General features: G+C 41.1%; 1 protein-coding gene and 1 non-coding gene across 5 annotated transcripts in view; one reads left to right on the top strand and one right to left on the bottom strand.

Moving 5' to 3' along the window:
• srrm3 (serine/arginine repetitive matrix 3) overlaps positions 1-27,414 on the top strand; it is a 705,551-nt gene that overhangs the window by 286,113 nt on the left and 392,024 nt on the right. For all 4 annotated transcript variants that reach the window (XR_013889297.1, XM_080210887.1, XM_080210883.1 and 1 more), the window contains exon 4: positions 14,954-15,023. The gene's annotated coding sequence lies outside the window, so the exon portion shown is untranslated. The remainder of the gene's footprint in view (positions 1-14,953; positions 15,024-27,414) is intronic.
• Positions 10,067-10,264, bottom strand: LOC145357663 (U2 spliceosomal RNA). Its single transcript, XR_013889352.1, has one exon. It is a non-coding gene; the product is annotated as a U2 spliceosomal RNA (small nuclear RNA).

The raw sequence follows: 27,414 nt of genomic DNA, 5'->3' as shown, positions 1-27,414 counted from the left end.
TACTGCATTACTAAAGAAGAACCCTGGGCACTGGAGACAAAAGGGACCCTGACTCAAGTTTTCAGACCTGAGAAGTGACATCCTTTGCCCAATCTCTAGAAGGAGTGGGAGGCATGTCACGTAACTTTCCGAAGCTGCTGGAACCTGCATTATTTGCACGTGGAGTTGAACTCAGGCACTGACTGTTTGATCTTAGAAGAGAAACAGGATGCCAGGCAAGCAACCTGCTGCTGTCAACCGTTTTATCATTGAGCAGAAAGAGCTTTCTCTAGGAAAACTTGTCTGGCCCTCAACGACACTGAACTACTGGAAAGTTGGAACTTCCAATTTTGTGCTTCAAAACTAATTCAGCTATGTTCCTTTTGCCATCATAAAAGTCCTTGTTTGGAGAAAGATGGATCACTCTGCGATAGTCAGCTACCCCCCTCTGAAGGAATATGCCATTGGACTTTTGATTCTGGACTCAACATAAAACCATAATTCTTACTTTTATTGTGGTCTTGTCCTGTGGCCCTTTCTTTCCCTTATTCTTTTTTTATTTTACAAATTCTAAAGGGGTGAACATGACAAAACCCCTTTCCCACGTTGTGTGTACAAACCCTTTTATTTAGTCATATCTGGAGTTTGCTGTGGGATTATCAATAGAGGATTGGACGACACTTCAAACTGAAGGATTCAGGAAAAAGGTGAACATGAGAAATCACAAACATCTGCTTACAGATGGGTGGTGGGGAAATAAATCAGAGCTGTTGAAACAAATCCCCCTCCAGTCTATAACACAATCTATCCTGTTTTGTTACTCAGGTTTCCCGAAAGCACTGAAAGAGTTGGGCCCTTAACCTACTTGGATGATAGGCATCTTCTTGGGGTTGGTGGCTCTCAATTGTCTTGTAAAGCAACCTTTGCAACAGCTGTTTCTAGTGCACAATCTGAATTGCTGAACTTTGTGATTTAGAGAGGTGTGTGATGGTCGGGGGCAGCGGTGTGTAGATTCATATGAGAAAGATTGGATCAAAATTACACACAACTGAATTTTTCATCAGTTGTTTTTTCAAATGCATTTCAGTTTTAATGTCCATCTGTGTTGTGCATTGCAATGTTACTTTCTTAAATTAGGTCTGCTGGTAACTCAAACTTCACGAGCGAAAGTGAATTGTGCATCGAACTTTGCCTTTTGGCATTCATTATTCTGTTGCGCTGGTGCTTTGATAGCCTTTGAAAGTGGCAATTTAAAAAAAGTAAGAATTGGAATGAATTAGAGGTGAAAGCTGGAGCCCTTAATTATCATTGCAGTGATTGAAGGAATAGATATTTTTAATCACTAGAGATGTACTATACTCAATATCTGAGTGAAGAAATTTTTCTTAAATGGCTGATGCCTCAGACTCTTAGCTCTAGGCTTACCAACCAGCTGTAACTGACTCTCAAGCCGTTGAAGAATTTTATGTTTAAATGCGGTCACCTTTCATTCTGCTAAATGCCAGAGGATACGAGGCCAATTCTATTCAGTCTTTCCTCATAAGACAGCTCTCTTGTCCCAGGAATCAATCTTGTGACACCCTTCTAATGCAAGCTTTTCTTTCCTTCAATTTTACTTTTGAGTTTAGTAATATCTATTCACAGAGGGCTCTCCACAATTTACACTCCAATCTGCTCCACAGCCAATCAGTACATTCTGGGTTCTAGAAAAGTTCCCCTGTACAATAAAGGGAAAGAAGTACAACTCCTCTATTCAAAAAAAAATGGGGAAGAGGAAACAGAGAACTATAGGCCAGTTAGCCTGACATCAGTAACAGGAAAAATGCTGGAATCTATTATTGGGGACCAAGATCAAATATAAGGTTTATTCCTTGAGTTCACGGATGCTACTGAGTCCAATGTTGCTGTCACGTATCTTGCATATAGAGTGCTCTTACTTGCTGTGACGTTTTTCATCATGGAGTCCCCATCACACATGATTGATAGCTGCCCTATTGTCACAAAATATTATATTGCCTGACACAGCAGGAGGAATGACATAAGAGACCTGCTAATATGTAATAAAAACAGAAAATGTAGGAAATGTACGATTGATATCTGTACTTTATATAAGAACTTATTAAGAGCTTTCCCTCGGGGAATACGTTTGATAGGATTAAAATTAAAATGTGGCGGAAAGCAAATTCTTAGAACTCCTTCTCAGCATCTCTCCTTCCCCACCCCCTGGGCCCCGTCTAAACAACTCATTAAGACACTTTTTTTTAAAATTTGTGCTTTCACCAACTTCTGATCTGGTTTTCCTTTCTCTCTTTTGCTCCATGTCCTCAGTATTTGCAATCCTGAGACACCTTTCTGACCATAATTAGAAATCTTGACTGCTGGTGCCTACACTAAAGAATTGTTGAGTTACAATGTCAAAAGATACATGCTAGACGTATTCAGGACAAGGTTTAGAAGCTGCAGTGCACCATGACATGAATTTTTAAACATTAGCCAACTAAATCTATCAATGTAGGATCACCAAATGTGTGCACACAGATTTCCCCGAGATGCATTATACCGTTTTTTCCCCAAAGTGCACGGATTATTACAGAAACCAATAGTGCATCTGACATCTTGCTGTCAATCACAAAGCAGGTGAACCATTTTTTTCCCCTCTGAGAAATAGAAGCTGTATAAATAAGATCCCAGAGTGCTTTGATGTCATGGCGATGAACAGCAAGGGATCACAAGTGTAATTTCAGGATTTCAGACTTGAGTATTACCGTCCAATAAAGCCAACTGATTTAAACAGACAATGGATGGGAACCAAGATCTTAGCATTTCTTATCCTGATATGGAGACTGGTGTTAAAACAGAGCAGCACTCAGACTGATTGGCAGAAAATAGATTTGTAAAATCCTGGATATGAACTTTCCGAGATTAAGTGGGCAAATGCTCCACCCAGTGTGATATTGAGCTATGTAATCCAGGAGTCCGACTCAGACCTGTAATGCATTAGCTGAAATGAACCAGGGAATGATGGACATTGCCTTTGTACTCCTGATCTAACATGAATCCCGGTTCCTGCTTCTAATCACAACTCAGTGACTGTCACTGGAAAGTGCAGATAATGAAAATATGCCAGGCTGTAGATTTAAAACACAAATCCTGTTACAGAAAGAGACAAGGACACTGCTAGTTGAGATTTATTTACACATGCATGGATTAGAGCATCTAGGGAATATTAGGTATAAGTGTACTCAGTAACTCCTATCAGCTGACTGCAATGCCAGAAAGTAACAGCAAGCCCTAATTCTAACTGAGGATAAGGGGCCAGATTTTTTACAGAATCATGGAGACTCCAGTACTCTATTAAAAATTGTGGGCACATCCTGGATATGGAAGTTCCACCCCCATTTCTGACAGATACCATTTTTGCTAGAAGGAGAAAGGCAGTGGGGCATGATTCACATGTGAGGAGAATCCCAAACCCGGAAGGGCTATTTGAACTCCATGGTGAGTTCAAACAGGCCCCATTTTCTCTGTAACAAAGGTGTTAACTGACAGTGTGGGAGTAACACATTTGTGGAGGAGATGTGAATGCTTGTGAAGATAAGGCATGTATAATGGTCAAGCTATTTAAATCCTCAGCCCTTTAAAAACATTTTAAAAAAACTGCCTGTCTGTGTCACTGTGGGTTGAAAATACCTGTTTCAGTTACAATAGCTATTTGTTGACATTCCACCAAGGGCGATCATTCATAGCATTATTAATGATAGTCGGGTTTCAGTAATTTACAATTATCCCAGTAGAGGGTTTGTAAGTTCTTGGTTTGATTGACAGCTCAAAGAGGCTGTTAAAGGTTGAGCTGTCTTTGACATGAGATTATGAATACAAACCTGTTTCAACAAGAGATTAAGTACTTGTAGGTCCTTTAAAGTTTTGAATGGACTTCGATGAATGGAAGTGCTTTTATTATTATGAAAGTTATAACAGATATTTAGAACTTTATTTTATTTCATCTTGACATGGCTGTTGAGGTGGATATTGGGTAACTTGGCATGGAGGCAACAAGGGCCATGGGGGATGGGTGGGGGTCATTGCTTAGATTAGAAATATAAGGGCCCATTGGGGTGGGTGGTGAATGTAAAAGGTGCACACTCCTGTTTACCCTTACTGTTTGCTCTTGCTTGGGAGTTCTTTGACAATCTTAGGCGGTGGTAGTGTCCATACTTCATGTTTTCCAAATATCTGCTCTCCTCCTATGAAGTGAACATGATTCACAGAACTCTTTACTACAGCATCACACTTAGCTCCTATCATCAATTATTGTATGAATGTGAAAAGTGTTTCTTTTACAAATTTATTAGAAACTTTATTCTAACCATGGCTATGTGAATTTGGGAAAAAATGAAAATAACGTTAAAGAAATTTGGAAAAAAGCAAGTTGAATGATTTGATTGGGTCTGCTCATGTTTCAATTTGATTGATTTTCTGTCAGCTAAATGATTTTATTTCAGCTAAATGATAAGAGAAAACACAGAGGCATAGAGTGCACAGAGCTGAGAAGGAGCAGACGGACAGACGGAGATGTACAGAGATTGTAGGAATGTGCAGCATTTGTAAAATGGTTTCAGCTCCATAGCAATGCTTGTTTAATGTAATGCAAATTGAGTTTCAAGGCTATAAGGACTCCAGAGTAAAGCGGATTGCAACCCCTTTCACCAGGAAGTCTTTGTTCACTTCACTTCAGCATCAAACCAGGTGCTGACTCTAGATTCAGATTGATATTTGTGTTGTAACTGAAACACTGGTAATGAAGTGAAACCACTTTGCATTTATCCTACAGTCCTTGTGTGCATTAGACCTTTTACATTGCCAAATAGAGCACAAGAAATTTTATGGTGAACTATTTAATTAGAGGGCTGCTGGACTTGTTTGGCCAGACTTGGAGAACACAATTTCAATATGAATGACAAAGGAAAAATGAAAACCATTGGAAATATGAATCTACCTTTGTGGAGTTGTTTTTCTCTTTCATAATCAGTTTTATGTGTAAAGGGGGAAGCGATTGAACATTATATCAAGGACATTGATTATTGAAATTATGCAAAAATTGTTAAAGTAATAGAAATGTTTAAAATTCCAAAAATGTAATTTTCCATTTACAAATGTTCCTTCGCTTCACTTTGATCAAGATTAATATTTGTATTGCATTTATGCTTAAGCAGTAACTGTATTGACTACGTATATATCGCTAACATTCAAACACACAGTTCACATCCCAAAGGACAGATCTACAGCAGTCCAGTTTGTTTTGCCTTTTAAATAAATAATGAATAGGAAGCCTCACCTACAAATTGTCTCCCCTTCCTGCATTCCAATTCCTCTTCTCTCAGCGATACCAATATATCTTTAACTGTTTGAATATCAGACATCAATGCATGGCTTATTTGTTTGCATGCTGTGAATGTCAAATCTTTCCGCTTAGATTAATCACCCTATTTATCCATTGCAGACAGCTTGGAGCAGATCCACTCCCCCCCTCCTATTAGGCTTATAACCATCAAATCAGTAAATGTTCATTTTATTTATGTTTCTGGTGTCTCAGCAGCAAATCAGAAATCTCAGTCTAAAGGTGTGACATCTCGGAGTTTCCATTGTTTCTTGGCAAATCTAACTGCTCACCTTAGCGGTAGTCACTCAAGAAAATGGTATCAGTGCTGCTTATCCCGGCCAGTGTGTCACTTTATGTCACTGTCCTGGACTAAGCACATTTGGTGTCAAGGTTCTTTTAACAGATGAGTAATTATATAGTGCACTAAGTACTGAAAATTATGGGGAAAAACATCAGTAGGTCAAGCAGTAGATAGAGAAACAGAGATAATGGATGGAATGGACGAATGAAGGAAATTCAGGAGGGAGGTTAAGGTCTTAACAATCAAATTTCTGACCCAAATGTGCCTCCAAGCTACCAGCTATTGGTTTCAACTGAGGTAAGAGGCTTAGCAGGAAACCAACATGCCCAAGAAATAGGATTGGTACCTGCAAAACCCACCCCTCACATTTGCAAACCTCATCCTCAGGCCTCAGTGGGCAACACCACATGATGAAGGCTGCTTTGGAAAGCTTTAATGTTACATTCCTGGACACCCAAGGCAGTCTGCTGTTAAAATCCAGTCTGTCAAAACCAAAGCAGGGCTACAGGCTGACAAAGCCTGCTTCAAATCTAAACATCAATGAAGCATGGTTCTTTGGAAGATTCCTGCCATCGTCTGTAGAGCGGACCAACTTTCTGTATGCCAACCTCAGCCTGCTGCGTCATCACCAACTTTGAATGAATTCGGCAACTCCTGTTTTCGGCTAGCTGAACCAATCTAAACCTTAACTCCTGCATAAAGGAACCCTCACTGGACTCTTACATTCAGATCTCTAATATTCCTCCCTTCAGTTTTTTTGTTATAATTTAATCCTAACTGTAGAAGTCTTCTCTTTCCTATCTCCTGGTGTGCTTGTATGTATGCAGTTGCAACAACCCCTCCCTGGGTTTGAATGTACGAGTAAACAATATTTCTGATTTTGCCTTAAAGAGTTTGCTGCAAGTCACTTTAAAATTGATTTCACAGAGAGTTTGAGGAGATATGCCACAGTCTGTTTCAGAAATTAAAACACTTGATTACAGACACATGGCAAGGAAAATAAAGTTCAGTTAACCTCTCACCCCTATCTATAATACCTATCTACAATAGCTATAACACACTAAAAAAAGTTTGCCTACTCCACTGCTGCAAGAGGAAAGCAGGACATCTGGGACCGAAATAAACAGGGCAACCAACAGGGTTCAGGAACATAGGAATAGGAGTAGGACATGCAGCCCCTCAAACTTCTGATTTAGATTTATTATTGCCATATATTAGTATACAGTGAAAAGTATTGTTTCCTGCGCACTATTTGGACAAAGCATACCATTCATTAGAGGACGAAAGGAGAGAGTGCAGAATGTAGTGTTACAGTCATAGCGAGGGTGTAGAGAAAGATCAACTTAATGTGAGGTGGATCCACTGAAAAGTCTGATGGCAACAGGGAAGAAGCTGTTCTTGCATTGGTTGGTACATGTCCTCAGACTTTTGTATCTTTTTCCCAATGGGGAAAGGTGGAAGAGAGTATGTCTGGGGTGCGTGTGGTCCTTGATTATGCTGGCTGCTTTTCCAAAGCATGGGGAGATGTAGACGGTGTTAATGTTACTGTCTCATGTTTACCAACAAACTGAGATAGAATCAGTTTAACTGTGTGTAGTAATTCAGCCACCAGTTTCCTGTCACCAAAGAGAAGGACCGTGCCTCCACCTACAGCTAGACAGTCAACACCTCAGTGCCTACGCTGCTGTCTAAGGAGCCCTGTAATGAGGCTTGTGGACAGTATACAGTGCTGCTATCGTTTGTCAGTAGTGAAGGGAGTGAATGTTTGTGAATGGGGTGCCAATCAAGCGAGCTGCTGTATCCTGGATGGTGCTGAGCTTTGAGTGTTGAAGCTGTACAAGTGGAGAGTATTCCATCAAACTTCTGACTTGGGCAGCACGGTAGCACAGTGGTTTGCACTGCTGCTTCACAGCTCCAGCGTCCTGGGTTCGATTCCCACCTTGGGTCACTGTCTGTGTGGAGTTTGCACATGCTCCTCGTGTCTGCGTGGGTTTCCTCCGGGTACTCCAGTTTCCTCCCACAGCCCAAAAATGTGTGGGTTAGGTTGATTGGCTATACTAAGAAATTATCACCTTCCTTACAACAATTTGTGCATTTACATAGCTCCTATCACATAATAAACTATTCAACAACGCTTTGCAGGAGTGATGTGAAATAAAATTTGACAGCCAGTCAAAAGAGGAGGTATAAGAGCAAGTGAATTGAAGTTTGGTCAAAATATAAGTTTTAAAAAATCTCTGAAAGGAGAGAAAGGTTCAGGCAGGCAATTCCAGAGCCTTGGGTTCAGGTTGTTGAAAGCTTGACTACTGATAGTGAAGCAGTTAAAATCAACGATGCACAAGAGATAGAATTAGAAAACTGCAAAGACCTTAGAGGGTTTTAGGATTAGAGTTGGTCACAAAAATAGGAAGGATCGTACAGGGATCAGAAATTCCATTTTTGATGGATTTCTGATATTGGTATCATGCAAATCTGCCATTTTAAATTTATGTTCCAAACTTTGGGGTCAGGTCAGTGTACTGGGCTTAAAGAAAATATAACACTGCTGTTAGTCAGTGAGGGTGAGAAGTGAATGTGGACTGTCATTAGAAGAGCAGCAGTTGACAGCGTGTGGGGCAGTCACAGCTCCGATACAGTGTCACTGTGCAGACCTTGCAGTGGGGTCACCATAAGTGACGGAGTGAGTTGGGATATCTGTTACCAACTCCAAAATTGTCTGGAATTGCTGTCAGACTGGGCGTGTGCTGTAGTTCGATCGGTGGTTAACACAGCAACCATAAGAGACTCCTTTCTCCTCAGTCTTTCTCTTCCCTCCTCTGTATACCTTTCTCTCACTCCCCTTGCTTTTTGTCCCCCTAATTCTTTCTGTCCAAATTTTGCCACGCCCTTCCTTCCCACAGGCCTTTCACTCCTCCACTCTCTCTTTCTCTCCCTTCCTCTCTTCCCACCCACTCCTTTTTGCCCATTTTCTCCTTCTCCATCCTGATTTTTCTTCCCTTGTTTTCTTCTTTTCTCTCTCCAGGCCTATCTTCCCCTCACGCTCTTGTTCCTCCTGTCATCCCATCTTGCTCCATCTCTCTGCCCTCTTTTTCTCACCCACTCTCTCACTCCTCTTTCTCTTGCCTCTGTCATCTCTCCACTCCCCCTCTCTTGATTATCATTGAAATGTCAGCCGGGTTTGTATTCTGTTCCTGTACCTTGAGGTAACTGGCAAGTCAGCATCTTGGTCATATCAGATGGCTGAGAGTCCAATAATGAGCCCAGTTTCATTTACCCAATGGCTCTTTTACAATTCCACCCATTTAAAGTGGCCGAGAAGTATTTGCATTTAATGGCAGAAAATAACAAATGCTCCATCAAACTTCTGACTTGGGCCTTACAGATAACTTAACCATTAGGGTCCTGATAACATTGATTAATCGGTGCTACGCTCCTTCCAAAGCCAGTAGGCTGGATGTTAAAGCCAGTGGCTCTCAGTCCACAGTGACCGTGTCATTCTGTGCTACAATGTGTATGTAATTTATTGTCTTGAAAAGATTTTATGCCTTTTTTTGAGCATACTTATGGAAGGATTTGAGAGCAATGCTGAGAAATTTAACTGCCTGACCAGAAGCCAAGTACTGGGATGATGGGTGAAAGGGACTTGGTGTGAGTTCAGGGACAGAGTTTGGAGTGATCACCAGTGTTTGGAGGGGGGAATGATGGAATAGTCAGTCCATAAGTAACAAAGGCAGAGGCATCGATGAAGGCTTCAGCAGCAGATGTGCTGAGGCAGGGATGGTGTGAGGCAATGTTACTGGAAGTGGTTTATCTTGAATATGCAGCAGATAAGTGGTTGGCAGCTCATCACAGTCTCAAACAAAGACAAGGTTGCTTACCAATTAATTCAGTCTTAGATGGTAGCCAAGGAGAGGGTTGGATCCCAGGACCAGGAAGCTGAGTTAATGGTGGGGAATCAAAGACAATGACTTTGGTCTGCTCAATCTCTCTTTAGAGGAAATTTCTTCTCAGACAAGCAGTTGGCAATTTGGAGACAGTTTAGAAGATGAGAGAGGTGGTGATTTTAAACTTTATTTATTAGTGTCACAAGTAGGCTTACATTAATACTGCAATGGAGTTACTGGGAAAATCCCCGAGTTGCTACACCGGCGCATGTTCAGGTACACGGAGGGAGAATTTAGCGTGGCCAATGCACCCAACCAGCACATCTTTCGCACAGTGGGAGGAAACCCATGCAAATCTCTGTGTTTGTATGGCACACAGACAGTGACTCCAAAGCAAGAATTTTTTAAAATACTTTATTCCAATCCAATCAAGTCAAATTAAAGCCAATTCAGAGTCCCAACAAGTTGGGACATTCCCGATCCAAGCTGACAAGACAGGGCTCTCACCACCTGTCTTGGGCTTGATCTACAAGATCCAAGCTGATTGGAGTAGCTGTAGCTCCTCCTCCAAGGCTTGATCTTATTTGCATCTTAGCCAAAAGGCCAAGATGCCGCTTTAAAAAATTGCTTCAAATGAAGCTGAAATGTAACCTAATGACTTCAACCAAGTGCAGCATGTCCATACGACACTTGATCTTAGCCAAAAGGCTGAGAAGCGATGACTCCAAACCAGGAATTGAACCTGGGTCCTGTGCTGTGAGGCAGCAGTGCTATGAAGTAGTGCTGTGTGACAACAGCATACATGTGGAACCGAACACTTTAGATAAAGTTGTGAGGGTCAGCTCACAGATGAGAAATAGAGCAAGGCATCAAGAAATGCTTGAGGGACTTCAGTGTGTGTTTAAGGCAAGAATACACAGGTGTACAGGCCAATATACATATCAATGAAACTTTACTGCAGGATATTAAATCCAGTCAAAATTCACAAATGGTATTACTGTCTCAAATACATTCTGCTATTCCCAGTACAGTTTGTTGATGGTTTTGTTAATAAGCAGGACACAAAAGAGCAGACTCTAGTGGTGTTTGTAATAAAAAAAAGTCAGGTTTAGAGGAGGAAAATTATATCAGAACTGAAAATTACACATCTGAAACCGCCAACTAATTATTCAGTGTTTTGCAGTCTATGAATGCAAAGATGATGAGCGAAAGAAACCTTGTGAATTGTTCATAAAAATATAATTCTATTGCTGGGAGTGAGCTGTGCATCTGCTTGCACAATGCTGGAATACAGAGCATCTGTCGATCTCCAGCAGAGTCTTGTGATCTATTTATTCTGCAGCTTTAAAATTGGAACACAGCACTTTCAGCTTCGTTCCGATTCTAAACTTGTGTGCAGCCCATTTTAAGATGCACAGCGAGTGCGGGAGTGGAGGAGGAGAAAGAGGGTGAATGTGGGACTGGGATCTTTACCCCGATATTGTAACTGACATGTGATTCATTCACACCCAGTCAACCAGCTGCATACCCCAAATGATGTTTTGAGGTAATTCAGCAGTTGGAATGGGTAGGAAATTAGCCAGACCCCATAAATAGGAAAGAAAGTCCACGAGATGGGATGTTTTAATGAGCAGGTGGGTGCCAGGTGGGGACTCTGCCGCCACCCCTGCCTCTGTCCTAATGATGTCCGGGGCAGGAAGGCTCTTGAATGCCTTCCCACCGTGCTACCTTAAGAGACCCTATAAACAGCAATTGCTGCCCACTTAAGGGCTTCGTTCTGGGTGCTGGTTGAATACTAATGGCATGCAAGGGAGTTGCCAAAGTTAGCCGGAAAAGTTTGCTGCAGGCTCTCAGATGGTGGGTGGGGCAGAGGGCCTATCTCAAGTACATAGGCCATCTCTTGCATCTTAACAGGAGGTTCAGTTGGTTGATTCCTGAGTTGAAAAATTCATCTTTGGAGGAAAGGTTAAGCTCATTGGAGTGGCAAGGTCATTTTATTGAAACAAGATTCTGGGGGGATGCTTCCCTTCATGGGGGAAATCTGAAACTGGGGGTCACTATTTAAAAATAAGGGGCCTTCCGTTTAAGGTAGGGATGAGAAGGATTTTTTTTTCTCTTTGAGGGAAACCTTATTCTACCACAAAGAGCAATGGAGGCTGGGTCATTGGACATAATGGAGGTGGATTTTGACAAATTTTCGATCCACACAGTTATGGGAGGAGTGGCGGTGAGGAGTTGGGGGGAGGGGAGTTAAGGCCATGTTTAGATCAGCCATGATCTGATTGAATGGGATAGCAAGCCTGATGGATCAAACGACTCCTAGTTCTCATTTTTCTATCTTCCTTGTTGCCTGAACAATATGTAAACAATTATGGAAACTCAGGTGCAATGTTGAGAGATCCTGGCGGAGTGAGGTGAAGGAGCCATGGTGTATGAGAATGTTGGTGAAGCGTGAGGGGCAAAGAGAACAATAAGCAGGAGTGCAGGATATAGAAGCCCTGGTAGAGACACTCCTTGTGTTAGAGAGCACCTGAAGTAAAATGACTTTATCCTGTTAGGCATAAAAAGGTGTTGCAAATAGGCAGCACGGTGGCACAGTGGTTAGCACAGCTGCCTCTCAGCTCCAGGGACCTGGGTTTAATTTCTGGCCTTGGGTCACTTTGTGCGGAGTTTGCACATTCTCCATGTCTGTGTGAGTTTCCTCCGGGTGCTCTGGTTCCCTCCCACAGTCCAAAGATGTGCAGGTTATGTTGATTAGCCACGCTAAATTCCCCTTCAGTGTCGGGGGTTAGCAGGGTAAATAAGTGGGTTATGGGGATAGGGCCTGAGTAGGGGTGTTGTTAGTGCAGGCTTAATGGGCTGAATAGTGTCCTTCTGCACTGCAGGGATTCTACGAAATGGGAGAAGGGGAGAGTCCTCTGGTGTGGACGTTTTGAGAGAAGCTCTGGAGTATATGAAGGGGTGGATTAGGAGTGGCAGTGATGGCAAGGTTGAATATGGTTGTTGCATGGGGTTGTATGGTTACCTAATGTAGGAGTACTGGGGAGATTAAGAGATACTCCCAATAAAAGTGAGGTGATAGAGGTTCTAAAGAACAAAGAACAGTACAGCCCAAAAACAGGCCCTTTGGCCTTCCAAGCCTATGCCGATCATGGTACCTTAACTAAACTACAAAAAACCCTTCTGCTCTTACCTCAGTCCCTATCTCTCTATTCCCTCCCTATTTATCTACCCATCCAGATGCCTCTCAAATGTTGCTGATTCCACCATTTCCTCTGGTAGCATGTTCCAGGCACTCACCTTTGCGTGAAGAACTTCCTTCATGCATCCCTTCAACTTTCCCCTTCTTTATATCTATGAACCCTTGTAATTGACACTTCCATCCTCAGAAAAAGCCTCTGACTATCCACCTTGTCTATGCCTCTCAAATTTGTAGACCTCTACCAGGTCTGCTCTCAGCTTCTGTCTTTCCAGTGAAAACAATCCTAGTTTATTCAACCTCTCATAACCAATACCCTTGAGACCAGGCAACATCCAGGTGAACCTTCTTTCCACTCTATCCAAAGCTTCCATGTCTTTCTGATAATGTGGTAACTGCATGCAATTCTCTAAATGCAGCCTAACCAAGGTTTCGTATAGCTGCAACATGACTTCCCAACTCTTGTACTCAATGCTCCAGCTGATGAAGGCAAGCATGCCACATGCCTACTTAATCATCTCGGTCATCTGTATTGCCACTTAAAGAGAACTGTGGACCGCGCACCCAGATCCCTCTGTATGTTAATATTCCTAAGGGTTCTGCATTTACAGTATAATTCAGATCTAAATTTGATCCTCCAAAATGCATCACCTCACATTTGTTTGGATGAAACGCCAATTGCCACTTCTGTGCTCAAGTCTCCAACCTATCTGTTATATCATCTGACAATCACCAGCACTATCAGTAATACCACCAATCTTTGTGTCATCCGCAGATTTACTAATCAGACCACCCACATTTTCCTCCAGATCATTTATATATACTACAGAGAACAAGAGGTCCCAGCACTGATCCCGTGGAACATCACGAGCTACAGATCTCCATTCTGAAAAACACCCTTCCACCACTACCCACTGTCTTCTTTAACCAAGCCAGTTCTGTATCCATCTATCCAGCTTAGCCTGAATCCCATGCGGTTTTAGTTTATGTACCAGTCTGCCATGTGGGACTTGTCTTACTAAAGTCAATATAAATTACATTCACAGCCCTTGCATCAATTATCTTTGTCGCCTCTCCAAAAAACGATGAATTTGGTGAGACATTACCTTCCCCAGAGAAAACCATGCTGTTTGTCACTAATTACTCAATTTCCTACCAAATGTGCATATATCCTGTCCCTCAGTATCTTCTCCAAAAGCTTCCCCATCACGAGGTTAGCCTAACATCAGGCTAACCAACCTATAATCTCCTGGCTTATCCATGCTTCTTTTCTTAAAGAAGGGAACAACATTGGCTATTCTCCAGCCCTCTGGAACATCACCTGTGGTCACAGTAGATATGAAGATATCTGCTAAAGCCCTAACTATTTCTCCCCTTGTTTCTCACAGTAACCTGGGCTAGATCCCATCCAGCCCCGGGGACCTGCCTACTCTAACGCAATTTAGGACACTCAACACTTCCTCCTTTGATATATTGACATTCTCTAGAATGTTCACGCAGCTATCCCTGACCTTAACTTCCATCCTGTCTTTCTCCTTGGTGAATACTGATGCAAAGTACTTGTTACGGATCTCACCCACTTCCTGTGACTCCACACATAACTTCTCTCCATTGCCCTCAAGTGGGCCTACACTTTCTCTTGCTCCTGATACATGCATAAAAAGGGAGGGAGTGGCGAGAGAGCCATCAAGGTTCATCACAGGGGAAGAAGCTGAAGGGGGAGGAAGGATAGTTGTTATGTTTAAGTTGAGGGACTGTGAGCTGTAGGAAGGGTGGGGTGAGGGGGTGCGGGGGGGAGGTCTAACTGATTCAGAGCTCTGCAGTTTTGACTTTGCTAAGAGAGAGAAAAGACAAAGCGTTTTAGAAATGTCATTTTAAACAATTTGATTGGTTTCAGTTTTACTGGTGATGAGTTGTCACTTCGCATTGGTTTAAGTTTTAAAGGATAGAAATTCTAACATTTTTTAAATGATTGCTGGATTTCTATATTTATTAGTAAGTTATCTTGAGAGTTCATAATTATACAGTTGTGATTTGTACTACTTTATTTGAGCTCGTCAAAAATGTGACACCAAGGAATGATGCAGAAAATATACCTCACATTTATCATAATATTATGTTAATTAGTATGGAAATGTAGATGTTAATTTCAAAAAATATTGAAAATCCTTCCCTCTCCTTAGAATAATCTTCTTTACTTGTGCCAACAGAGTCACACTCTTCAAATTGGAAAATGTCAGCGACGGATTAACTGGTCTGATTTAGATGAACCATTAACAGGTTGGCATTTGCAGTAGAGAAAATGGAACAGTAGACTTGCTGCTTAAGTGTGCGTGGTGTGTATGTACAGCAAAACCCAACATTCAAGGTTATTACTCGGGCTTCAATGGAAAATTATTTTGGAGGAAGGGGATTATGATTTAAAAATAAAAAACAGTACACTTGGATAATGCATTACTATGATGCATTATCCAGAGACATTACAGCAGATTATACTGGTTAACATCACTCACCTTCTCCTGTTGAAACCAAATACAGCTATAAGTTCTTTCTGGCAACAGGAGTAAACTGCTAGACAGCTCATTTCTTAACATGTTGCACATGTTATTTCAAATTGCAGAATATTATCAGCCAAATTACTATTTTATGAATTGAAATTGACTGCTATAACTGAGTATTTAGGTTTAGTGGTAATGGGTAATTACATTAAAGGATTTGCTCATAAACACATTTCAGATGCAAAATGTCGAAAATTTACAATGCAGGAGGTGGCAATTTGGTCCATCATTTCTGTGCTGGCCAAAAGAGAGCAATCTAGCTTAATCTCATTTTCCAGCTCTTAGTGCTGTAGGCTGTGACGTTGAAGTGTACATCTGTATTTCTTAATACACAATTTCTGCCTCTACCACTGAAGAGTTCAGTCGAATGATAGCTCCTTAAGCACACATTCAGTAGCTGTGTCGCTGTGATATCACTCACTGAGAGCTGATGAGTGTGAAATAGCTCAGACAGTAACTCCAGTTGGGTCTTGGTCTTATTTCTTTGTAAATAATTAGCATGCAAATAAAATCTTTGAACAAAAGACCATTGCCTCATCTATTCTGGATCTATCCAGGCCCCTCGTAACTTTATACGCCTCAATTAAACCCCCCTCATTGCTCTCCGTTGCGAAGAAACCAGTGATTCCTGAAACCCACAATAACAGCTGTTTAGGCAGTGAGTTTTAGACCCTTCTCATTGTCCCTAGGTGCAAAAAAACTCTTCCCTCTAAACCTTCTCCTTTAAATCTATTCACCTCTCTAAGGGAGACAGATCATTAAAATTTAGGGACTTAAGAAATTGGATCACAGTAGAGCAAATGGACCCTCTGCCATGCAATACGTTCAGGCTGATCCACTTTCCTGGCCACTCCCTTTTGATTCCCTGAGACACCAAAAATCTGTCCGTCAGCCTTGTATATAATTAATGGTGAATTATCCACAACCCTCTGGGCTAGCGAATTCCAAAGATTCACAACCCTTTGAAAAAAATCTCTCTTCATCTCGGTCATAAATAATCTATCCCTTATCCTGAGACCGTACTTCCTATCGAACGTATCCAGGCCCCTCGTAATTTTATATGCCTCAATTAAATCCCCCTCACTGCCCTCATTTGCAAAGAAAACAATCCCAACCTTTCCTCATAGCTAAAATTATCCAAGTTAGGTAACATCCTGAAACCTCCTCTGTACCCTCTCTAGTGCAATCACATTCTATAATGTGATGCCCAGAACCGTACGCCGTATTCAGCAATGGCTTAACTAATGTTTTATACAAATCTAGCATAATCTCCTTATTCTTATATTCTATGTCTTAATTAAATAAAAAGAATGCCTTCCTGATCACCTGTCTTATTACCTTCAGGGATAATTGCTTGTACATTTCCATCTTCCTCCCTTTCTCTATGCATCTGTACTGTACCATTTATTGTGTAATCCCTTGCCTTGTTTGCCCTTCACAAATACATTAACTCATTTCTCACGATCAGACTTCTAAGCCCAACCGACCAATCCATTGATATCTTCCAGCAGTTGACAGCTTCCTTCCTCATCATCAACTACACAATTAATTTTTGCATCATCTACAAACATTTTAATCATGTCTCCACTATTTATATCTAAATCATCGATACATTCCAAAAAAAAGCAATGGACCTTGCAGTGAGGCGTATGCTTGATCCCTACACTTCTATACTCCTCTATGCTTTCTGCAGTATCGTACTTTGCCATTTATATTGGTTCTCCTGAGTGCATTTTTAAGAATTCTAGATCCACCATACCTCTTGCACTGATTTTATGCCAAGTAACATCGGCGTAATTGAAACTCCCTACTATTACTGCCCTGTTATTTTTGCACTTCTCAGCAACTTGCTTACATATTTGCTCTTCTGCCTTGCTCTGACTGTTTGTTATACTCCCAGCAGTATGATTACCACTTTTTGTTCCTCAGTTCAACCCATGTGGCCTCATTTAATGATATCAAATCACCCCTCTGCACAGCTGAGATTGGTTCTTTAAATCTCAGTGGCTATACAAAGTGATATTGTAGCAAAAAATGTTTTACTTAGAAAGTCACTCAGTATTTTTTGTCTAAAGTGCCCAATATTTAATATACAATCATATAAAATATGATTGAAATTTACATTCAGGTCGAGGGGAAGAAGAATGTGTCCAAGACTAGTATTTTAGACATAGATAAAGGCAATTATAAGGACACAAAAGCAGAGCTAGCCAAAGTGAACTGGCAAATATGCCTAAGGGATAGATGAACAGATGTTCAGTGGCAAACATTTAATGGCATATTTCAGAATAACACTGAATGGACATATTCCAGGGAGAGAGAAAAATCCCAAGGGGTAGGCCCACCATCTGTAGTTAACTGAAAAGCTAAAGATAGTATCAAATGTAAAGAAAAAGCATATATTGACGAAAAGACAAATGGCAGGTCAGACGATCAGGAAAAAAATACAAGAGCATCAAACAATGACAAAAAGATAGATAAGGATGGAAAAGCTAGAGTATGAGAGAAAGCGAGCCAGTTATATAAAGATGGACAGTAAGGTTTTCTATAGATATTTAAATAAGAAAAGAGTTAGCGAGTATTTGTTCTCAAGAAAATGTATCTGGGGAATTGGCAATGGAAAGTAATGGGCTATTTCAGATGAATTAAACAGGTATTTTGCATCCGTCTTCACTGTATAGGACACAAGCAACATCCCAGAAATAGCAGGGAGGGAAGAACTCAGGAAAATTACAATCACCAGAGCAGTGATATTGAGGAAATAGTTGGGTCTGCAGGTTGGCAAATTCCTGGGTCTTGAAAGAAGTGGCTAATGAAATAGTTGATGCATTGTTTTTAATTTTCCAAATTTCCCTAGATTTGGGGAAGGCTCCATTAGATTAGCAGATAGCAAATGTAATGCCTTAATTCAAAGAGGGAGATACTAAATTAGTTAGTTTAATATTTGTCATCGGGAAAATGTTGGAAGCTATTATTAAAGTAGTTATACCAGGGTACTTGGAAAATTTCAAGCCAATTGGACAGAATCAACATTGCTTTGTGAAAGGGAAATCATGTTTATCAAATAATTGGAGATCTTAGAAGGAATCACATGTGCTGTAGCTAAAGGGGAACAATTGAATGGATGGTATTAGAATTACAGAAGGCATTTGATAAGGTGCCGCATCAAAATTTATTGCAGAAAATAAAACTCATGGTATAATAACCTATCGGCATGGATTGAAGATTGGCTAGCTGACAGGAAACAGTTGGCATAAAGAGGTCTTTTTCTGGTTGTCCAGATGTACTGAGAGGTTTGCGTAGGGATCAGTGTTGCAATCTCAACTTTTTACGATTTCTATGAATGACTTGGATGAAGGGACTGAAGGTAAATTTTAATTTAGTGGTTGCTAAATTTGCTGATGACAAGATAGGAAGAACAGATTAATTGTGTGGGTAAAAATTTGGCAGATGGAGTATAGTGTGAACAAATGGCCCAATCACTTCAGCTGTTCATCAATGACCAACTTTCATTATAGGGTTAGAAAATGTTCGCAAATAACTGCACAATGCTGAGTACCATTCATGACTCCTCGATTACTGAAGCAGTTTATGTCCAAATGGAGCAAGTCTAGACTTCGGCTGACAAGTTGACAAGTAACATTTTCACCACACCAGTGCCAGCAATGACTTTGATTTAATTTATTATTGACGTGTATTAGGATACAATGAAAAATATTGTTCCTTGCACACTGCACAAAGTTACCATTCATAGAGAAGGATGTGAGAGAGTGCAGAATGTAGTGTAACAGTCATAGCTAGGGTGTGGAGAAAGGACAACTTAATGCAAGATAGGTCCTTTCAAACGTCTGATCGCAGCAGGGAAGAATCTGTTCTTGAGTCGGTTGACCTCAGACTTTTGTATTATTTTCCCGACAGAAGAAGGTGGAAGAGAGAATGTCCAGGGTGTGTGTGGTGCTTAATTTTGGCTGCTTTGTCGAGGAAGTGTAGACAGTCAATGGATGGGAGGCTGGTTTGTGCGATGGATTGAGCTACATTCATGACCTTTTATAGTTTCTTGCGATCTTGGGCAGAGTAGGACTCATGCCAAACTGGACCATCTACCATCTCCAAGAAAGGATCTGATCATCACCCCTTGGCATTTAATAATAGCATTAGCATTGCTGAATCCTCCACTATCAGCAGCCTGTGGGGAGGTGGTGAGGGAGGGGGTTACCATTGACCTGAAACTAAATTGGACTCGCCAGATAAACACTGTGGCTGCCAGAGCAGGTCAAAGGCTAGGAATCCTGTGGCAAGTAACTCATCTCCTTATCCCCCCAAAGTTTGTCCACCATCTCTTAGGCACAAGTCAGGAGTGTAATGGAATACTCTCCACGTGCCTGAATGAATGCACTTCAACAATATTCAAGAAGCTTGACACCATCCAGGACAAAACAGCCCACTTGATTGGCATCACATCTACAAACATTCAATCCCTCTACCATCGATTAGTGGCAGCCATGTGTACCATCTACAAGATGCACTGCAGGAATTCAGAAAGGCTCCTTCAGCAGCACCTTCCAAACCCACGACCACCACCATCTCAAAGAACAAGAATAGCAGATCCCTGGGAACACCACCACCTGGAGATTCCTCTCCAAGTCACTCACCATCCTGATTTGGGAATATATCACTGTTCCTTTACTATCACTGCATCAAAAACCTGGAATTCTAACAGCACTATGGGTGTACCTGTACCTCAGGTACTGCAGCAGTTCAAAGCGACAGCTCACCACCTTCCCAAAGGCAACTAGGGATGGGTAATAAATGCTGGCCTTGTCAGTGATGCTCAATCCCATAAAAAATGTATTTATAAAAACAACCACATCTTGGCAGCTTGTTCCTGTGATTGTTGTAGGAAAAAAAATCCTGATATCTAGCCTAACTCATTAATTTTATAAATATAGCCTCCCTATCCTAAACAATAGCTAAACTGAAGATTTGGTAGCATTCTGGTTATATCCACTACAACATCTCCAGAAATTCAATGTCCTTTACCATATGTAGAGACCATAAGTGGACACATATTCTATATGTGGTTGCACCAGGTTGGAATGCATCTACTGCAGTATTATGAGTAGCCCCTTTTCCACAAATGGACAGGATTTTCCGCAGTCTTTGGGAGTCTGGCATTAGGAGACAGGGACGGGGGAGGGTTAGAGGGGGAAGGCACCTGCCCCCTCAAATTGGACCATTGCACCAAGGTGGGGGGGGGTTGCCTTTTCTGCCCGCAGCACAACCCCCTCCCCTCCTTTTTTCCCTTCCCCACAAACAAAGCCTGCTGCATAGAGACCACTTTCATCGAGCTAGCAGTCTCTCTGCAACTTCCCTGCTGCAGGGAGTGTGTTAGGAAGCTGCCCTGACTGGCTGTCTCTTCCAGCCTCCATTAGGCTGGAAAACTGAGCCCATTGACTTCAAATATGTTCCTGTATTTTTAAAGGATATTAACCAGTTGAGTCTGGTTGCTTTGACTGAGAAAAGAGATTTAATAAATTAAGAAATTGAAATGATATGTAGAAATGGAAATTCCCAATTATGAAACTGCAATTAAACACAACATAAATTAACAACCAGTATACAGTCTACACGTTCCCACTGTGAAAGAAGAACATTAGAAAACAGCATGTAATGATCTCACTTCTTATATGGCTTAAAAAAAGCAAAATAAAAAGGTCAAATTTACATAGATGATTCCAGTAACATTTATTCTCCAAGCTATTTGACAAAGGTCATGCTAATAAGTCATCTTTGTAAACAGATGCCATCCAGTGACCTTGCTATTGACTGTTTACTGTCAGGGAAAAAAAAATGAACTTTATCTTTTAAAGAAGCCTAAAGGCAAATGTTATGCTTTGGTTTACATTGAACAGGACTAGGCCATTCAATCCCAGGAGTGTCTTCCTCCATTTAATTAGATAATAGCTGATCTGCATCTCAATCCCATTTACCTGCCTTTGGTCCATATCCCTTGGTACACTTATGTAAAAAAAGAATCTATCAATCTTAGTCTTGAAAACATCTATTGACCTGGCAAGCACAGCCTTTTGGGAGAGAGATTTCCAAATTTCCATTACTGTGTGAAAAAAACTGCTTCCTGATTTCTCTCCTAAATGACCGAGCTTCAGTTTGAAAATTGTCTCCCTCTTGATTTACTCACTAGAGGAAATAGTTTTTTTCCTGTGTCTACCCTATCAAATCCTTATTATTTTTAAAGACTTTGATCATACCAACCCACAATCTTCTAGATTCAAGGGAATACATCAGGTTTCTGCAATCTATCCTCATAATTTAATCTTCTAAGCCTTGGTATTATTTGATGATAAAAATCAATGATAACAAAAATCAACACAATACCCTTCTGAAGTGAAAATATTCATCCTGTGGTACAATGTGCAAAGCTGAAAACAGCCGTCCAGATTTGCATTAGAAGCAGCTCCTTCATAGCACTGCCCTAAATTATCTAAATGTCAACCCAGTTTTTTTTCAACCATTTACCACATTTTTTTATAAGTTACTGATCTTAAATACTTCTTGAGTCCAGGTTACCAATATTTTTTATTTTAAACTCAAGTGATCTTATCTCAATTAATATTTTCCTTTCATTAAATGATCAGGCTACTTTGTCATCTTGATTTAATTAAATATTATTTTAACCTGAAAGAACTGATTTGCTCCTTTTGCGAAGATGGATACTCGATGGAAATTGTTCGCATCAAATCCTGTACATCATCACTGCGCTACTGTTACTCTATTCTATCTTAAATTGGATGATTGAACATCAAAAATAAATATAAAAATTGTTTCTGCTCCTATCCCACTTTCTTTCTTTCAGTTCACTTATGATCCAGTATTCACCTCTCCCTCCTCATTTACCTTCCTTTGTATGTCTGTCATATTTTATTTGGTCATCTTTGTCTCTGTTTCAATTCTTCCTTGCTTTGTGTGAATGTTTCCGCCCCTCTCTGTGTTTCCTCTAAATTTTTTTGCCTCTTGTACACTTGCTTTCTGACCCTCCGTTTCCTCGTTTTTAACTTTACTGTATGATTCTCAGCCACTCTCCCTGCGTGTTAAAAATATATTTAAAAGCTTATTCCTTTCAGCCCTTTACCCCCTCCTCACCCAACTTCATACACCTCATGTTCAATATCCATCATATCTTGTAAACTGCTTGGAGATTTTTTTTAATGTGGAGCGTGGGATGAATATTTTATTTTTGTTAATGCAGTAAAATCAAATTCACTTCACAGGAGTTTCATCAAATAAAACTTGACACCAAACCTCGCAAACACATATTAGAGATGAAAACCAAAAGCTAGAATTTACAGATATAAGCTTTAAGCAGCCTCTAAAAGCAGTAAAGAAGGACAGAGAGGCAGAATGGTTTAGAGAGGGAAATTCCAGATACAGCTGCCAGTCGAAATTAGGGATATGCAAAAGGACAGGAAAGGAGTCCTGATTGGGGTGGAGAACGTTACAAAAGGAGAGGGATGGGCAAGGCCATGGCGAGATTTGAAAATGAGAATGAGGCTTTGGAAACAATGTGTAACTCAAACAGGAGCTAACACAGGCTGATGGATGAATGAGCGTTGAGATGAGTTAGTATGTGAGCTTACATTTATAAAGGATAGAAGATTGGAGGCCAACCAGGAGTGTTTTGGAATAGTTAAATACAGAGATGAGCATTTGAATTGAGACAGTGTTATGAACTTCGGTGATGGTCAGTGGCAAACTTCGGTGATGTTCCACACCCCAGAGGGAAACTTGGAATGCTCGCTCTTAAATACTTTGACAATTTGGGAAAAAAATGTGAGGAGAAACTATTCAAGTATCAAAACATTTATTAAACACACAACAAGGCAGCCAAAAGTTAAAAGAAAAACATTTACAATTAATTACAATAATGGTTACCCAGACAATATGCTTAAGTTCTCCCCCCAACCCAAATCTATCCTGAACTTTGAGAATCCACCTTCCCCGAAACAACATCCAATAGGTTTAACATGGAGCCAAATTCAGCAAATGATTGTCTCACAGGACCTGTAGATTTCTTTTGGGAACCTTTCTTTTAATTAAGGGCAGACTGTAAGGGATCTGACACAGACAGACTTCAGCTGCTTTCGTTTCTGCATCACAGCTTGAATCTATGAGAGGTCTGCTTTGCAACTGGTCATGGGAATGATCTAGGTCTCGTAACTGCTAACCTCCTTTCGGCTTAATGTATCTGTTTCACTTTGCTACTAGGTTTTGATTTAATTTGATTTATTATCACATGTATTAACATACAATGAAAAGCATTGTTTCTTGTATGCTGTACAGACAAAGCATACCGTTCATAGAGAAGGAAACGAGAGAGTGCCAAATGTAGCATTCCAGTCATAGCTAGGGTGTAGAGAAAAATCAACTTAACGTAAGGTAAGTCCATTCAAAAGTCTGGTAGCAGCAGGGAAGAAGCTTTTTGAGTCGGTTTGTACGTGACCTCAGACTTTTGTATCTTTTTCCCGAAGGAAGAAGGTGGAAGAGAGAATGTACTGGATACATGAGGCCCTTAATTATGCTGGCTGCTTTGCCGAGGCAGCGGGAAGTGTAGACAGACTAAATGGGTGGGAGGCTGGTTTGCTTGGTGGATTGGGCTATATTCATTACCTTTTGTAGTTCCTTCTGGTCTTGGGCAGAGCAGGAGCCATACCAAACTGTGTTACAACCAGAAAGAATGTTTTCTATGGTGCATCTGTAAAAGTTGGTAAGAGTTGTAGCTGACATGCCAAACTTTCTTAGTCTTCTGAGAAAGTAGAGGCTTTCTTAACTATAGTGTTGGCATGGTTGTTAGGACAGGTTGTTGGTGATCTGGACACCTAAAAACTTGAAGCTGTCAACCCTTTCTACTGCGTCCCAGTTGATGTAGACAGGGGCATGTTCTTCTTTACGCTTCCTGAAGTCAATGACAATCTCCTTTATTTTGTTGATTTGAGAGAGAGATTATTGTTGCTGCTCCAGATTCTCTATCTCATTCCTGTACTCTGTCTCATCATTGTTGGAGATCTGACCCACTACAGTGGTATCGTCAGCAAACTTGAAAATGGAATTGGAAGGGAATTTGGCCATAGGTGTATAAGGAGCATAGTAGGGGGCTGAGAACACAGCCTTATGGGCTACCAATGTTGAGGATATTGGGGGTGTTGAGGCTAATCTGCATCTCAGATCCTCAGTGCAGCTAATTCCCGATCAGTTTCTTTTTCATTCAGTTATTCAATTTTCGTTTCATCCCAGCTTCTTAATAACAGGAATAGACTTAGTTGATGTTCAAGAGATGAAAGTAAGAGGTCCTAATAACATGTGGTCAGAAGGCCACATCAACATCAATATACCAAGGTTGCAAACACTGTGTGTTACACTTTACCTTTTATTTTCCCCAAGCAAGTGGGAAAAGCGAAATTGAAGCTGCCAGCACAACGCTGGCTTTCTCCACCAAGTTGTCACGAACACAGTGCAAAAACCTTCAAGGGACGGGTCGCATAATGTGGTGCTAGACAACTAATGCCCACTTAAGGATCTCATCCCGCTGCCACTGGTATTAACCCAGCAGCAGGAGAGGTGGTCACTATGTGGGGAACACAACAAGCAAAAACTGCCATGTTTGATTGTGGATTCCTAGAGGTGGGGGGTGGGGGAGGTGCGGTTTGGGCTCCTCCAAGGCGCACAATGTCTAATCAAGGGATCCAATATCAGGAAGGGGAAGGGACAATTGCTGAAAGCCACATCCTGCCTTTGCTGCTGACCCACTTCCCTTGCTCCTTTGCGATCCCATCCCAACACTCATTTGTGCCCGGGACCCTCCTTGAGCTAGACCTCAGGTGTGTGCAGTGCAAGCAGCAGCCACCACCTTTCCAGTAGTGCTACTGAACAGAAATGAGCTGCCAGCTCTCAGTAAGCGGGACTTCCACCCCTGGAGTCCTTTATCGTGGGGAAGAGCCGCTGCTGGCCTGCAAAGTGCCCGACTGGCACAAGATGTGCCAAGTCCTCCAAAAAAAAGGGTGACACTAGAATCTCTCCAGCTGTCCAGCCAGCAGCCAAGATCGCACTCAATGGCTTAGGTATTCCCAGTAAAGGAATTAAGATTATGGTGAGCGGGTGGGTAAGTGGATCTGAGTCCATGAAAGGATCTTATTGAATGGCAGAGCAGGCTCGAAGGGCCAGATGGCCGACTCTTACTCCTAGTTCTTATGTTCTTATTATGTAGGAGAAATTTTCTGCTAATCCATTACTGGATGTCAGTTAAGAGAGGCATGAAAAGGAAAATTAAGTAAAAAATGTAAAAAAAATCAATAAGAATAATTGACTAGATGAATGAGATTTCACTGTTGAATTGTTCCCTTTGAGCCAAGGGGTTGCTTGGCTTCGCAGTAACAATTATTGTTTGTTACAAGGATAATTACCCTTAAGTATCAGCTGTAAATTACACATGATGATTTTGATTTGAATTTAATATGCCAATCCAGTAAGTCCTTAATAATATTGGGAAAGCAGAGGGCAAGCCACCATTGAACATTTTGTTGCAAGTCACAATTGATGGGATAGTTCTTCCTTGCCTCAAGTTCTTAGATGATTTCCACATTAATAATCACAAGTACCATTAAACTCACCATCATTTTGACAGCAAATTCTGGACCAAGGTGTTAAGCACTCTTCTCTAGGTGTGAAAATTGTCTAGCAACCAATTCAGTGGTGTTCAGTGTTATTTTCGCATCACTGGTACTCGGGATCAAGAACTTTTGCAATCAATGTAGCAAGTGCGTTTGATTATATGGGAAAATGCTTCATCAGTTGCTAACGTACAACCTTTGAGCTCCTTCTTGCTCTCTCATGGTTTACATTCCCTTTCTAACTAATTCACAGGAACTCACTCATAATTTTAACTTTGAAGGGGCGGTTTTGGATTGGATAGGATGAAAGAATGATAAAAAATTTCAAACACCTCCCCAACCCACCATGAACTGGCCCACTACTGGTTTTAACTAGTGGAATAAGGTGGCGAATGATCAGTCAGCCTAAGGCGGATTTACATTTGTTGGGCGCCACATGCACCTTCATTTCTGCCCCCCCCGACATCATGTCCCTCTCGACCCTGACCACATAGAGCACAAAGACACATGTCGGTCACTGCTTTAGTGCTCTTAGTCTAATATCAGTGACTCTATCTGCAGGATTCTGTTCTTTATCCTGAAGAGAGTTACTGAAGACCAGTCTTCAGAGCGATGGTGGTTAGAGCTATTAACGTATGACCAGCTGCAGCCATTATATCACATCAGCAATGGTCTATTTTGAGAAACAGAATTTAAACAAGACAATATGGAAAACGGACGGATTTAAGATTTTCCTTCTTCATCCCTTGTTGGCATGGTAATTCGAATAGCTTTTTTCTATACTTCACAAAATTAATTATATCATCATAAGTAAAATCTTGCAAAGATGCACTTCTGATTGTCAATATTTCTGAACTTGTCAAATGTTCCTGACTCATTGTACTTTGTAAATAATTTCTAACTCTTTTCAATAAAGAAAAAGAACGTTGCCTGAAAGCATTGTGACAGGTATTGTTAAAAATATTTTCAGAATGGTTGTATTTTTGCCTAGCTTCATCCCCTTGCTTCACTTTCAATTTTTTGCATTTTTGACTGCCAGATTGATAGTGTCGCTTCATATTAACTGACTTTGATGTTGATGAATTTTCTGAGAGCAGGTTTTTGTCCTCCTCAGCCCCAGGAATAGAGTCGCCCTTACGTACCTCGCTGCCTGAAGACTACCCTGAGTCTCGTTTGCCTGGTTTATTCTCTGGCTGTTTACTACTGAGCCCGGCGGCACCTCACATTCGCCTCGCCATTGCTTGCTGGACTGCCCTGCCTGGGTTGAGATCTGAAGACCAATACCATCAACTACCCCACACCCTCCCCCACCACCAAGACACAGTGCATTTCATTGTGAATCCATCTCTGAGTCAGCCTCAGGAGAAGAATCGCTTGTGCTCATCATACTGTATCCATTTTTTAACACTGTCCACACGAGGTGCTCCTTCC

This window comes from Carcharhinus amblyrhynchos, chromosome 23, assembly GCF_965287045.1.
Source record: "Carcharhinus amblyrhynchos chromosome 23, sCarAmb.v2.hapA, whole genome shotgun sequence".
In the NCBI taxonomy this organism is placed as follows: Eukaryota; Metazoa; Chordata; class Chondrichthyes; order Carcharhiniformes; family Carcharhinidae; genus Carcharhinus; species Carcharhinus amblyrhynchos.
This window is presented reverse-complemented; position numbering and strand designations above follow the sequence as displayed.